Here is a 13,821-nt window from a genome sequence, read left to right as displayed (position 1 = left end):
TTGGAACATATTCCACCACGCTGTTCCAATGCGGGTTGGTGGAATGCCCATGTGGCAGAATTTCGATATAATTAGACACATCCAGGTTTTCTCACGATGTTTTCCTTCACCGAGCACGAGATGAATTATAAACACAAATTAAGCACATATATATATCGGTGCTTGCCTGGGTTTGAAACCGCAATCATCGGTTGAGATGCACGCGTTCTAACCACTGGGCCATCTCAGCTGTTTTTAAATTAATACAGTATATGTTCCCACAGTCTTGTTTGATAATATCATATAGCGATAGCACAGCTTAGCGTAGTGGAATGCAAACCTTAGGCCGTTTCAACAGTACAAATATTGGATATTGTTTGTAAAATTTTATATATTGATTCAGCTTGGTGTCCATTGTGAACTCTTCGTACATAAGGGCAAAATACGACGTGATTATTCATCACTTTCAGTAGAACTTCTGAAGGAAATCATCAATAGCACCATGAGATTCCTGCTTCTTGTATCTTTGGCACTTTTGGTGAGAAATTTTTTTACTTTTAATTACAACAACAACAACAACAGCCTGTAAATTCCCACTGCTGGGCTAAAGGCCTCCTCTCCCTTTAAGGAGAAGGTTTTGGAACATATTCCACCACGCTGTTCTAATGCGGGTTGTTGGAATACACATGTGGCAGAATTTCTATGAAATTTGTCACATGCAGGTTTCCTCACGATGTTTTCCTTCACCGCTGAGCACGAGATGAATTATAAAGACAAATTAAGCACATGAATCAGCGGTGCTTGCCTGGGTTTGAACCCGCAATCATCGGTTAAGATGCACGCGTTCTAACCACTGGGCTATCTCTTTTAATTACAGAATAATTTAATTCAAATATGAGATTGCCGAGTGGTTAGAACGGGCATCTTAACCGATGTATTCGCGTTCAAACCCTGGCAAGCACCACTATAAATGTGCTTAATTTTTATTTATAATTTATCTCGTGTTTGATGGTGAAGGAAAACATCGTGAGGTGCATGTGTCAAATTTCATCGAAATTCTGCCACATGTGTATTCCACCAACCCGCATTCACTTAATAGCATTGGTACAGCGTGGTGGAATATGTTCCAAACCCTCTCCTTAATGAGGGAGGCCATTAGCAGTGGGAAATTTACAAGCTGCTACTTTACTTTTATACAAATATGCACTAAAACTAGTTACTGTATAAATCTTGACCGCGTCGAATGGTGGCAAGAATGCTAGCAGCAATTCCCCGTTGAATCGCAATTCCGATTCTCTGAAAAATAGGAACCAGCCCGGTCATCACCATTCCAAAGGCCAAGCGTTTCGACGGCAAATTTTAATTGTATTCACATATTGTCTTTAACTATAAACATTCAGAGAAATTTTATAACTTTGGCATTTAATGAATTCAGATCATTTGTCAAAATTACATTGGTAAATAAGGCTATAATAATATTATACAATACAATATTATTCAGACGACCTCCGTGGAGTATTGTTTACACAATACTCCACGGAGCAAGTAAAAGTTAAAGGAAGTTACCAGTGTTCGGGACTTAGGAGTAATCTTCGACTCAAAGCTCCGCTTTCATCTGCATATTGATCACATAATAAATAAAAGCTTTAAAACACTAGGATTCATATTACGTAATGGTAGGGACTTTAAAAAAGTGTCCAGTAAAATTAATCTTTATAACACTTTAGTACGCAGTACGCTAGAATATTGTAGCAATGTTTGGAATCCACATTATGAAGTATACATAAAAAGAATAGAACGGGTTCAAAAGAGATTTTTGTGGCACCTGTCTTACAGCTGTAACATAACTAAAACACACCCTCATTACATTGACCGATTAAAATACTTTAACCTTGATTCTCTACAAAACAGAAGAGAAATACTTGACCATACATTTCTGTTCAAAATGGTAAATAAAGATATAGACAGTCCGCAATTACTTTCAAAACTATACTTTAATGCACCAGTAAAACTCCCAAGAAGTCTCGTGTATACTCCATTCAATACAAAAAAATGCAAAAGTAATCTCGCTCATTATTCACCTTTGAATAGAATGACATTAAAGTTTAACTCTCTTTTTAAAAATACTAATATTGATATATTCTCGGGAAGGCCTCTTGAATTCAAAAAAACAATTAAAAAATGTATAATTAATTAATTAAGCTTAGATTTTAGTTTATAGTTGTTAGTTCTCCATGCACTTTATTTAAACTAAAATGTATTTAAACCAAAATGTTAACTTAGTGATTACATGCACTCTGTTACAATTTCAGCATGAAGTGGTTGCCTGTAACTGAGGTAGCACATAGCATCTTAATTGTATTAATTTAAATGGCTGTATTTGTGTATACTTTGTTGGCGATCCAATAAATAAATAAATAAATAAATAAATAAATAAATACACTAGGTTTCAATTCCTGGCAGAGTCGTGGCAAGTTCATTAGTTTTCTCTGTTGTCTTGGGTCTGGGGGTTTGTTCCGTCGTTATTCTGATTTTCCACAACACAAGTGCTTTAGCTGCTTACATTGGGATCAGAGTAATGGATGTGATGTTGTCCAATATTCACGATTTATCTATTATTCATATTTATGATGGCTTTTCTCCTGTTATGATTGGAATAGAGTATAATTATTGTGTAATGTTTTTTTTTTGTTCACAGTGTCTGTCAGCTGTGCTGGCAACACCAACAGGTAAGTCTGAAGCAGTTTAAGCAAAAAATTTAACTTCAGTGTGGCAATATTTTTCTACAGATAATATCAAAATTGGATATTGTGTTTTTCGCTATATTACATACTATTAGTCACACTTTCTTGGAGTTCAAGTTTTCATTCGAAATTCAATTTCATCAAATTCAGTTCATTAAAATAATTATAAATAATGTTATATAAAACTGTATATGACAGAAAGAGACGGAGAGAGTTAGTTACGTGAATATTTTTGACAGTTCACTCTACATTAAGGGGCGTGAAAGAAGTTCGTTTAAAAAAAAAACACAAACATAAGATGTAAATATATGCAGCCCAATATTAAAAAAAAATCGATATTTATTTAAATTAAACGAATGAATAAGTAATTATGATTCGACGTGGCCCATGGTTCATGGCATCTCAACCGATGATTGCGTGTTCAAACCCAGGCAAGCAACACTCAAGCTAAATTGTGTTTAAAAACATCGTGAGGAAAAATGCACACGTCTAATATCATAGAAATTCTGCATTATGTGCATTCATATTTGTTAATATAACATTCTCAAAGGGAGACCATTAGCCAAGCTGGAAATTTGCAGGCTTTTGTTATCGCTGTTTTTTTTTTTTTTTTTGTATAGTTTCTTTGGGCGAAATCAAGAAAACTTTTGATGCAGCCGCAAATGTGGCAGGCCATGGGGGCTCTGGGGAATGTGCTGAATGCCAAGTCCACCAATTCGACCAAGCCGACAATGGTTTCGAGGGCGTTGCTGATGATTGTGATAAGGAATTTGAAGAAAAAAAATCAGTAGGATTAGGAATAGCAGCACAAGAAAGCAAAACGTTCTACTAGAATGTTATCATTAAATTTTTGTCATTATTTACATGTCTTTTATTTAAAATGTAACCTTTATCATGAAACATGTACATGTCACCGTGAGATTACAAAATTCGTTAGATTAAAATCCGTCTCGTTAGATTGTAATCTGTCGAAAAATTGTGAACCGTGAAATATGTTTGCAATTTAACGCATTATTATTCGCTGTATTGCAATCTATCGAAGTTAAACTGTAAGATTATAGTCCCCGAAGCTCTTCCTGATTGGCCGGTCTTGTTGTAAGAACGAGCAATCATATGCCACCGTTGTTATTCGGTAGTTTACATTATATCGAAGGAAATATTAGTTAAATTATAAAAACTCTAACCTAACCGAAATATTATGAACTATCGAAATTGAAATTACAATAAATGTTGAATTTTATTGCAAATTGTATCGACGTTTACACTTTTACGGTGAAATGATAGTTTACAATCTGACGAGACAGATTCTAATCTAACGAATTTTGTAATCATACGGTGACATATACAGGGTTATTGGTAATTCGACGTATATCCGCTAGAAGGTGATAGGGGTGACTATTTGCAATAATTTTAACCCCCATATGCAAAATCCGAAAGTGAACCATTTTTGTGTTATCACGTTTTTTAGCTTTTTTCAAAATGTATTTAGAAAAAATATCAATAAAAATCTATTTTTTTCTCTTCTGATTTATAAAAAAACGAATAAACACTGGATATTTGTCTATATTTAAACAATAATTATCGGCCCAAATTTAAAAATGGGAGACGGAAAACGATATTATAAATACCTTAAAAACTAAAAAAATCATTATTAAACTTGTTCTACAGATTATTTTAAAAAACATAACCCATTTCTTAGCTTTCCAACAATGCATAAAAACTAGGAATTTATTTCAAAGCTTCCGACATAAAATGACCAGAAAGGACGCTGGTGGAATTCCTGAGATGAACAAATTTGTACTAAAGCTCGCTGTTTAAAATTCCCACAAAATTAATTAAAAATAATATCAAATGTAAAAAATCTTACTTGCTCACTTAATTTACTTAATTAATACATGTTTATAATAAAATTTTAATACATAAACAGTTCAATGGCTAAGTTATAAGTAACACAGTTTGTAACTTAACCTAATTAAAGTTTTTATAAGCGAGTCCTCTCTAAAAATCTATAACTCTACAACAGAGCATAGCACACACAGCATGTTCTCTAGTGCATCGTGCAGGATTCTCTCCTTATCATTATCCTTACGAAGAGATGCCTGAAAGGAGAGTTATTTTTTGTAAATCATGTGTAACTTCAGTAGTTCGGGATGGCCAAAATAATATTATCGTTTCACAATGATGCTTCAATGTCTCTATCTTTTTCTAGAATGACCTACGCTATAGTCCAATTGTTTTATAATGACAGCTCAATAATATTTAAAATAAGAAATGGTGTTACATGCCAGTATTAAATGCTATGCCATATAAAATAATATTAATTATAGTTTTACAAATTATTGATCAATTAATTACAATAATAATTGTATATAATAAAGTAAATTCAATAGTTCCTGCTATATTAATAATATGCAATAATAATGTGATATAAATTATGATATAGAATCAAATGTCATCAAACCGTATTGAAGGCTAAGGTTACTTTCGTAACACATGCTTAATGCAGAATCAGGATTCGCGTCTTGTTGGGCAAAATCTGCGGACCATTTGAAACTAAATTCGATCAATATTGTATTACTAACTACCATAATGGAGCAAGAGACCAAGTAGTTTGAGAGAAAGAGAGGGAATGCGTAGCCATCTCATTGGAGTAAGAGAGTGCGCAAAAATCCTATTAAATAAAAAAAATATTTTTATTACTTTACTTATATATTTACTTGGTGGTAGGGCTTTGTGCAAGCCCGCCTGGGTAGGTACCACCCACTCATCAGATATTCTACCGCTAAACAACAATACGCAGTATTGTTGTGCTCCGGTTTGAAGGGTGAGTGAGCCAGTGTAACTACAAGCACAAGGGACATAGCATCTTAGTTCCCAAGGTTGGTGGCGCATTGACGATGTAAGGAACAGTTAATATTTCTTACAGCGTCATTGTCTATGGGTGATGATGACCACTTAGCATAAGGTGGCTCATATGCTCGTCCACCAACCTATTCCATAAAATAAAAAAATAAAAAAATCCTGTGGTTAGACGAGAAAGTATATTTTGGTTCATAAAGAGCCCAAAATAGAAGTTAACGCGGCACGCTTTAAATTATCGATAATTAGGTTAATGTAAACGGTCTCTTTTTAAGTACAGATTAAAAATGATTAAGATTATGTCTCTTCAGGGAAACAATGTCGTGTGATAAAAATAGAATGCTCGTTTTAATTTTTATTTTTAGTAATTTAAATTGTTACTTTCTTCACTCATTCTTTATCTTTAACACGTTCGCCCCGGCATCATTTTTTTATATTTTTTTCAGCGGTACGGGGCGTTTAAGACCTCGTATGTAAACTATCACAATATTAAATAAATAAATATGAGACAACATCACATACATTACTCTGATCCCAATGTAAGTAGCTAAAGCACTTGAGTTATGGAAAATCAGAAGTAACAACGGTACCACAAACACCCTAAGCCAAGACAACATAGAAAACAAATGATAATCTACATTGACTTGGCTGGGAATCGAACCCAGGACCTCAGGCGTACCCATGAAAACCGCTGTACACACCACTCGACCACGGAGGTCATCAATATTGTCAATATTGGTACGGAACTAATTAGACCCCGTAACGTTTAAGAATGTGATCGAATATTATTTCATCAGTGCGGTGGTCAAAAAGACCTCGTATTAAAGCAAGTACACCATTGCATCTCAAACTCAAACTCAAATTACTTTATTCAATATAGAAGCATTACACTTTCTTCTGCTGAGATGGCCCAGTGGTTAGAACGCGTGCATCTTAACCGATGATTGCGGGTTCAAACCCAGGCAAACACCACTATATATATGTGCTTAATTTGTGTTTATAATTCATCTCGTGCTCGGGGTTGAAAGAAATTATATTGAGGAAACCTGCATGTGTCTAATTTCATCGAAATTCTGTCATTTGTGCGTTCCACCAACCCGCATTGGAACAGCGTGGTGGAATATGTTCCAAACCCTCTCCTTAATGGAAGAGGAGGCCTTATCTCAGCAGTGGGAAATTTACAGGCTGTAAATTTACTTTGCTTACACTTTCTTCAATCAATCAAGTCAATTAAAACAGTTTCGGAAAAGAAAATACACCGACCTGAGAAGAACCGGCGAAAGAAACTCAGCGGGTTATTTTTGTCTCACATATTATATAAATAATTTAATATGAAACTAAATAGCCAGGCGATCGTTTCATTCCCAATGTGTGCTATCGATCATAAATTCAGTAATTGTAAAATAACCTTTTGCACACAAGCGTTCCTTAATATATATATATATATTTTAAATTTGCCAACAGAGGCATTTTGAACGCTTTCTGGGATCCTATTGTAAAACCGTATACATTGCCCCACAAAGGAGTTACAGACTCCATGCAGTCGAGTAACAGGAGTAACAAGTTTGTGTTTGTTCCTTGTACCAATGCTATGAGTATCGCATTTTCTCATAAAATCATTAATATTTTCTCGTACATACATAACATTGCAGAATATATATGTGGGTTATAGCTAGATTTAATGCACAACACGGTGTTTTAATTCATATTAACTTTATTATTTCCTTCAACGTAATGATATCGATCTTAGTGAGAGACATAACGTTTCACACATTACAATGGCCAGTCATTATCCAATACATAATATACTTAAAAATAAATGAACTATTTTCACATATATTCAGTTTACAATATATCAATTAGACGTTACGGCCTCAGCACGATAGAAATCGTATCCGCTCGCTCCGTGTTTAGCGTGTTAAATATATTATACCAAATTTTAAGAAAACTAATAAGTTTGGCTAAAAGCTTAAGTAACACAAGAGTTTCCGCACAACAATAATATACTAATACTATTCACAATTATAGTCATAATCATATTTTAAGAAAAATAACAAGAACATTAAGCAATTTTCTTGGTAGGGCTTTGTGCAAGCCCGTCTTGGTAGGTACCACCCACTCATCAGTTATTCTACCGCCAAATAACAGTACTTAGTATTTTTGTGTTAGTAGTAGGCTGAGTAATCCAGTGTAACTAGAGTTACAAGGGACATAAATAATAATAATTTATTTACTTCAGCATCATTTTGAAGAAAAACAAGATGCGAATGATAATAACTGCGACAGTATAAAACTGTGGTGCAGTTATTAACGCCCGCCAACAAAGCGACATTGCTCTATTCATTGAGACACTTAAATTGCACATATTTGTTACATAATATATGAATACAAAAAAGAAAAGGAAAATAAAATACCAAAACACTAAAGAATTTTTCAACTGACCGATTACAAGATTTAAAAAGAAAAAATTAAATAAAATTACTAAAATCACCAAATAAAGAATAAAATAAAAGTCATCAATAAATAGTAATAACATCGATTTAGCCAAGACACTTTTAAGAATTAATTTATATTATAATTAGTGTATTATAGTTATAATTGCATATTTAACATATTTTTAGAGTCTTCCTTGGTAAAATGAAATGGAAAATATTAGACTACTTAATAGTCGATTTACGATTATATAATGTAGTTATAGTTATTGTTATCTTTGGAGCCGGTGTCAGCCAAGGGCACGCGCCTCAACAATTAAAAGAAAGAAGCGATACAAGCCCCTTGATTGACCCAGTATATTATCATAAAAAACATATTTCTTAAAGTATTCTTGTATTGATTTTTGATAGATATACAATAGGGTTTTCTTGGCTGAAACCGGAAAAAAAATACAAACGAATTGATAACCTCCTTTTTGAAGTCGGTTGAAAACTAATACTAGCACTTAACTAAATAGAATATATATAATAGAAAAGTATTTTCACTTATTAACTTTACACAAAGTTCTCATGACATAAGTTGATATTCAAAACGCCATAACAATTTCACAAAACCATTAATGGCGCACCCTTAGTGGTTGCCCTTTAGCGGCATTTGTTCTTAATAATATAAAGCTGCCAATTGATGTCATAAATAAATTTCACCATTTCAACCCGAGGGACTAATGAACGAAAGCGTGGAGATAAAATGGCGTTACAATAATTAAAAATACATTTACTATTATAGTAAAAATATTTAGATCTTTAAATAATCATTACACGTATAAAACAAAGTCGCTTACCGCTGTCTGTCCCTATTTATGCTTAGATATTTATTACACAATTTAAGCACATGAATATATTCAATGGTCTGTGCCTGGGTTTGAACACGCAATCATCGGTTAAGATACACGCGTTCTAACCACTGGGCCATCTCGGCTTTCAGACTTCTAACGGGGAACAATATGATGGTACATTGTTTTGATCTATCTCGTAAGGTTCCAGCTAGCGTTTGCTATGTAAGCGCAAAAAGCTGTGTTTAATAATGACATCATTTCAGAAACCTCTAAAATTATCAGTTTTTACTATATTGTGCATCTATGTATTGTATATATAAACCTTCCTCTGGAGTCTATCTATAAAAAACCGCATCAAAATACGTTGCGTATCAAAGATCTAAGCATACATAGGGACAGACAGCGTTAAGCGACTTTGTTTTATACTATGTAGGTAATGATAATGATTTTATATTTTTCTTTGAGAATTATTCATTCACTTGGTGGAAGGGCTTTGTGCAAGCCTGTCTCGTCTGGGAAGGTACTCTCACTGGCTGGTTCACTCACCACTTATTCTATAACCAAATATCAGTACTCAGTATTGTTGTGTTCCGGTTTGAAGGGTGAGTAAGCCAGTGTAACAACAGGCACAAGGGACATAGCATCTTAGTTCCAAAGGTTGGTTGGTTGGCACATTGACAATGTAAGGAATAATTAATATTTCTTACAGCGCCATTATCTATGTGTGATGGTGACCACTTACCATCAATGGTCCTGATGGTAAGTGCTCGTCCGCCAACCTATACCATAAAAAAATTAGTTGTTCTATCGAATCAGAAACCCAATATAATATATCAAAATATTTTGACAGTTATTTTGACAGACGTCATCCAATGTCATTTACAGATTAAAATATCAGAAGGGGCGTGAATGCATTAACATGGGGTGCTGAGGGTTGAAAGATATAATGATAAAAGAAATCAAATTATCTATAATTATTATTAAGGGATGAAATTATGCGGTTATCTAAAATGAATAAGACAATTCGCCCCTTTTTAGTCGATTAGGGCGCACTGTTTTGGATTCGGTAATGTGACACGTGATAATCCAGTTTTGTAATTATCATTAATTATAAGCACAATTTAAACCCATAAATATTCAATGATGGTTTCAGATTTGAAATATTTTTTATCGGTTTCTAGAAATCCGACCAGCTTTCTCAACGCTGATACTAAATATAGTGTCTAAATAAAATAAAATAAATAAATATAAATATTGGACAACATCACATACATTACTCTGATCCCAGTGTAAGTAGCTAAAGCACTTGTGTTATGGAACATCAGAAGTAACGAATCACAAACACACAGACCCAAGCCAACGTAGAAAACTAATGCTTTTTTCTACATCGACTCGCCGGACGAACCCGGGACCTCGGAGTGGCGTACCGATGAAAACCGGTGTATAGTACGACACAACTTAGATGTCGCATCGGCAAAATTCGTAAAACCGATCACATCCGAATTGAGTACGCTAACCCAAATTATCAATATTCATTTTTCATGCGTATATGATCTTTGCAGAAACGTAATAACTTGTAATAACATATGACCTAATATATTCGTCAATTTCACGCGTCGATTAACATGCACTTGCTTTCTCTGACGCGTGAATCTATAGCGACGAATAGCGTCGAATGGCGCGATAGGGAACTGTTTTTATTGGTTGTGTAAATCTTCAGTATTCCATTGCTTTTTTCGATGTTACATCTAATTTTTGTCGTACTACACATACTACTCGACGACAGCCGTCAGTTATTGTCAGTGTTTTTAACTATATTGTCCATGTAGCGTAATGTAAGCGACTTTGTTTTTATACTATGTAATGATGATGATTATTAAATTGCAATTGAAAACTACATATTTTCAATTACACAGAAAAGATGGAACGCATTTGTGAGTATATATATAATAAATTGAAAGAAATCAAGGTATTAACTGTTGCTTCTCAATATATATTCTGCAAATTATGTATGTACGAAAAAATATTAATGATTTCATGAGAAAATGTGATACTCATAGCATTGGTACAAGGAACAAACACAAACTTGTTACTCCTGTTACTCGACTATATAGAGTCAGTAACTTCTTTGTGGGGCAATGTAAACGGTTTTAAAACAGAATCCCAGAAAGCGTTCAAAATGCCTCTGTTGCCAAATTAATAAAAATATATTAGGAACGCTTGTGTGCAAAAGGTTATTATACAATTAATGAATTTATGATCGATAGCACACCTTGGGAATGAAACGATCGCCTGGCTATTTAATTTCATATAAAATTATTTATGTAATATGTGAAACAAAAAAAAATAAAATAAAAATCCCGCTGAGTTTCTTTCGCCAGTTCTTCTCAGGTCAGGGTTATTTTCTTTTCCGAAGCGGTAGTACTGTTTTAATTGACCATCAATAAAATGGTGTAATACTTCAATATTGAATAAAACAATTTGAGTATGAGTTTGAGTACAGACGTACAAACATTTTATTTAATGAATGACAATAAACGTTAGTGTTCTTTATTCATAACTAGCTATCTCGCGCGGCTTCGCTTAAGGGACTCCTTATCATGTGCTAGGCAAAAAAGTAGCCTACGTCCTTTCATGGAGTTCGAGTTTGCTTCATACCAAATTTCATCAAATTCAGTTCATTGGTTTGGTAGTGAAAGAGCCACAAACGACAGAGTTACTTTCACATATATATTTTTTTTATAAATATGAGACAACATCACATACATTACTCTGATCTCAATGTAAGTAGCTAGAGCATTAGCGTTATGGAAATCAGAAGTAACAACGGCACCACAAACACCCAGACCCAAGACAACATAGAAAACTAATGATAGTCTACATTGACTCGGCCGGCAATCGAACCCGGGACCTCGGAGCGGCTTACCCATGAAAACCGGTGTACACACCACTCGACCACGGAGGTCCTCACATTTATAACACTGCTTCGTTTGTCAAGTCTTGTGATAAAGGATAGTTTCTTGTGTGTCTCTGGGTTAAAAGCGTCTCTTGTTAACGTGATTCCTCTTTAAGCGTTGCTATAAAGACAATTCAGGCGATAACATTATTTTCTTATTGGCCTACCATATCATACTATTCAGACAGTAACACTACGAATGATTCATATTTATTTAATAGTTCCTATTTTTCGACGCGTTGTCAGCGTTGATTGACTATCTAGACCAGCGGTCAGTATCACACTAAAATTTGTGTAAAATCAGTTTCCTATTTAAATACTTTGTAGTTATTTTTTTCTCTTATTTTTATAGCTATAAAGCCAAAACATATAAACATAATGGAATGTGTATGAATTAAATTCTGTATATTTTAGCAATTTTTATTAGTGTTTTTCTACTTTCTATGGAATATGACTAATTAACACTAATTATGCGTCGAGATGGCCCAGTGGTTAGAACGCGTGCATCTTAACCGATGATTGCGGATTCAAACCCAGGCGAGCACCGCTGATTCATGGGCTTAATTTGTCTTTATAGTTCATCTCGTGCTCAGCGGTGAAGGAAAACATCGTGAGGAAACCTGCATGTGACAAATTTCATAGAAATTGTGCCACATGTGTATTCCACTAACCCGCATTGGAACAGCGTGGTGGAATATGTTCCATACCTTCTCCTCAAAGGGAGAGGAGGCCTTTAGCCCAGCAGTTTCAATATGCACGGTTATATAAGGATAAGCTTATAACATGTTATAAGCTTGTAACAGCTATACATATGTAAGGATAACCTTATAACGCCAAGTTTCCGACTCCGCAAAGTCAATAAATCTTTCTTGGGGCAAGATATCCATTTCTATAATAAAATTCCGCAGACATTTTTAACTTTGCCATCTCGTAAATTCAAATCGTTTATAAAAAATACATTGGTAAAAAAGGCGTTATTCGGTACACGATTTTATAGATGATAAAAAAGCGTGGAATTAATACCTGTTGACTTCCAGGCAGGATGTATTAATTTAAATAATTGTATTAACTAACATGACTGTATTTTTTTTAAATGTTGAAAAAGAGTAACTACTGAGTTTCTTGCCGGTTCTTCTCGGTAGAATCTACTTTCGGAACCGGTGGTAGCTTCACTTAATTGTTAAATGACGTTTCAAAAGTGCTTGTAAAAGTTGTTGTTGTTGTATGCGGAGGTACATATATTGGGCTTCTTAGGTTAATATCATGTTTGCGGCCCGCCTATACTTTATTTTGCCACATTGTGGCCCTTGCCTACCAAGAGGTTGACGACCGCTGATTTAGACATCTAAATAGGGGGCGTGTATAATGTTCTAAGATTTGTGTATTTAGTTTTTACTTCGTAGCAATAAATTCTCCAATTATTTTTACCCCATTTGCTGTCGAAAACACTCGGCCACTGGAGTAGTGGTGCAAGAAGCTTCATCAAAAGTATAACACCTCGCCTCATTGCCTCCACTGGTGACAGGGCTGGTTCGTTTTAGCCCAGAGGGTCGATTTTAATTCTTATGTTAATAAATATATTTAGCAATAGATGTCTTAATTCATTTTATTCGTGGTTCTAAATCACACTATGTTTTAAAGAAATTATGTATAATAAAGTCTGGTATTTTTTTTATGGTATAGGTTGGCGGACGAGCATATGGGCCACCTGATGGTAAGTGGTCACCATCGCCTATAGACAATGACGCTGTAAGAAATATTAACTATTCCTTACATCGTTAATGTGCCACCAACCTTGGGAACTAAGATGTTATGTCCCTTGTGCCTGTCGTTACACTGGCTCACTCACCCTTCAGACCGGAACACAACAATACTGAGTACTGTTATTTGGCGGTAGATTAACTGGTGAGTGGGTGGTACCTACCCAGACGGGCTTGCGCAAAGCATTACCACCAAGTAATACAAATTAATATACTATCTTTGTATTGGGAACAACTGCTGTTTTATTCAGAGTG

Source organism: Vanessa cardui, chromosome 30, assembly GCF_905220365.1.
Source record: "Vanessa cardui chromosome 30, ilVanCard2.1, whole genome shotgun sequence".
Classification (NCBI taxonomy): Eukaryota; Metazoa; Arthropoda; class Insecta; order Lepidoptera; family Nymphalidae; genus Vanessa; species Vanessa cardui.
The sequence above is the reverse complement of the archived record's forward strand: the minus strand, read 5'-3'. Positions refer to the sequence as shown.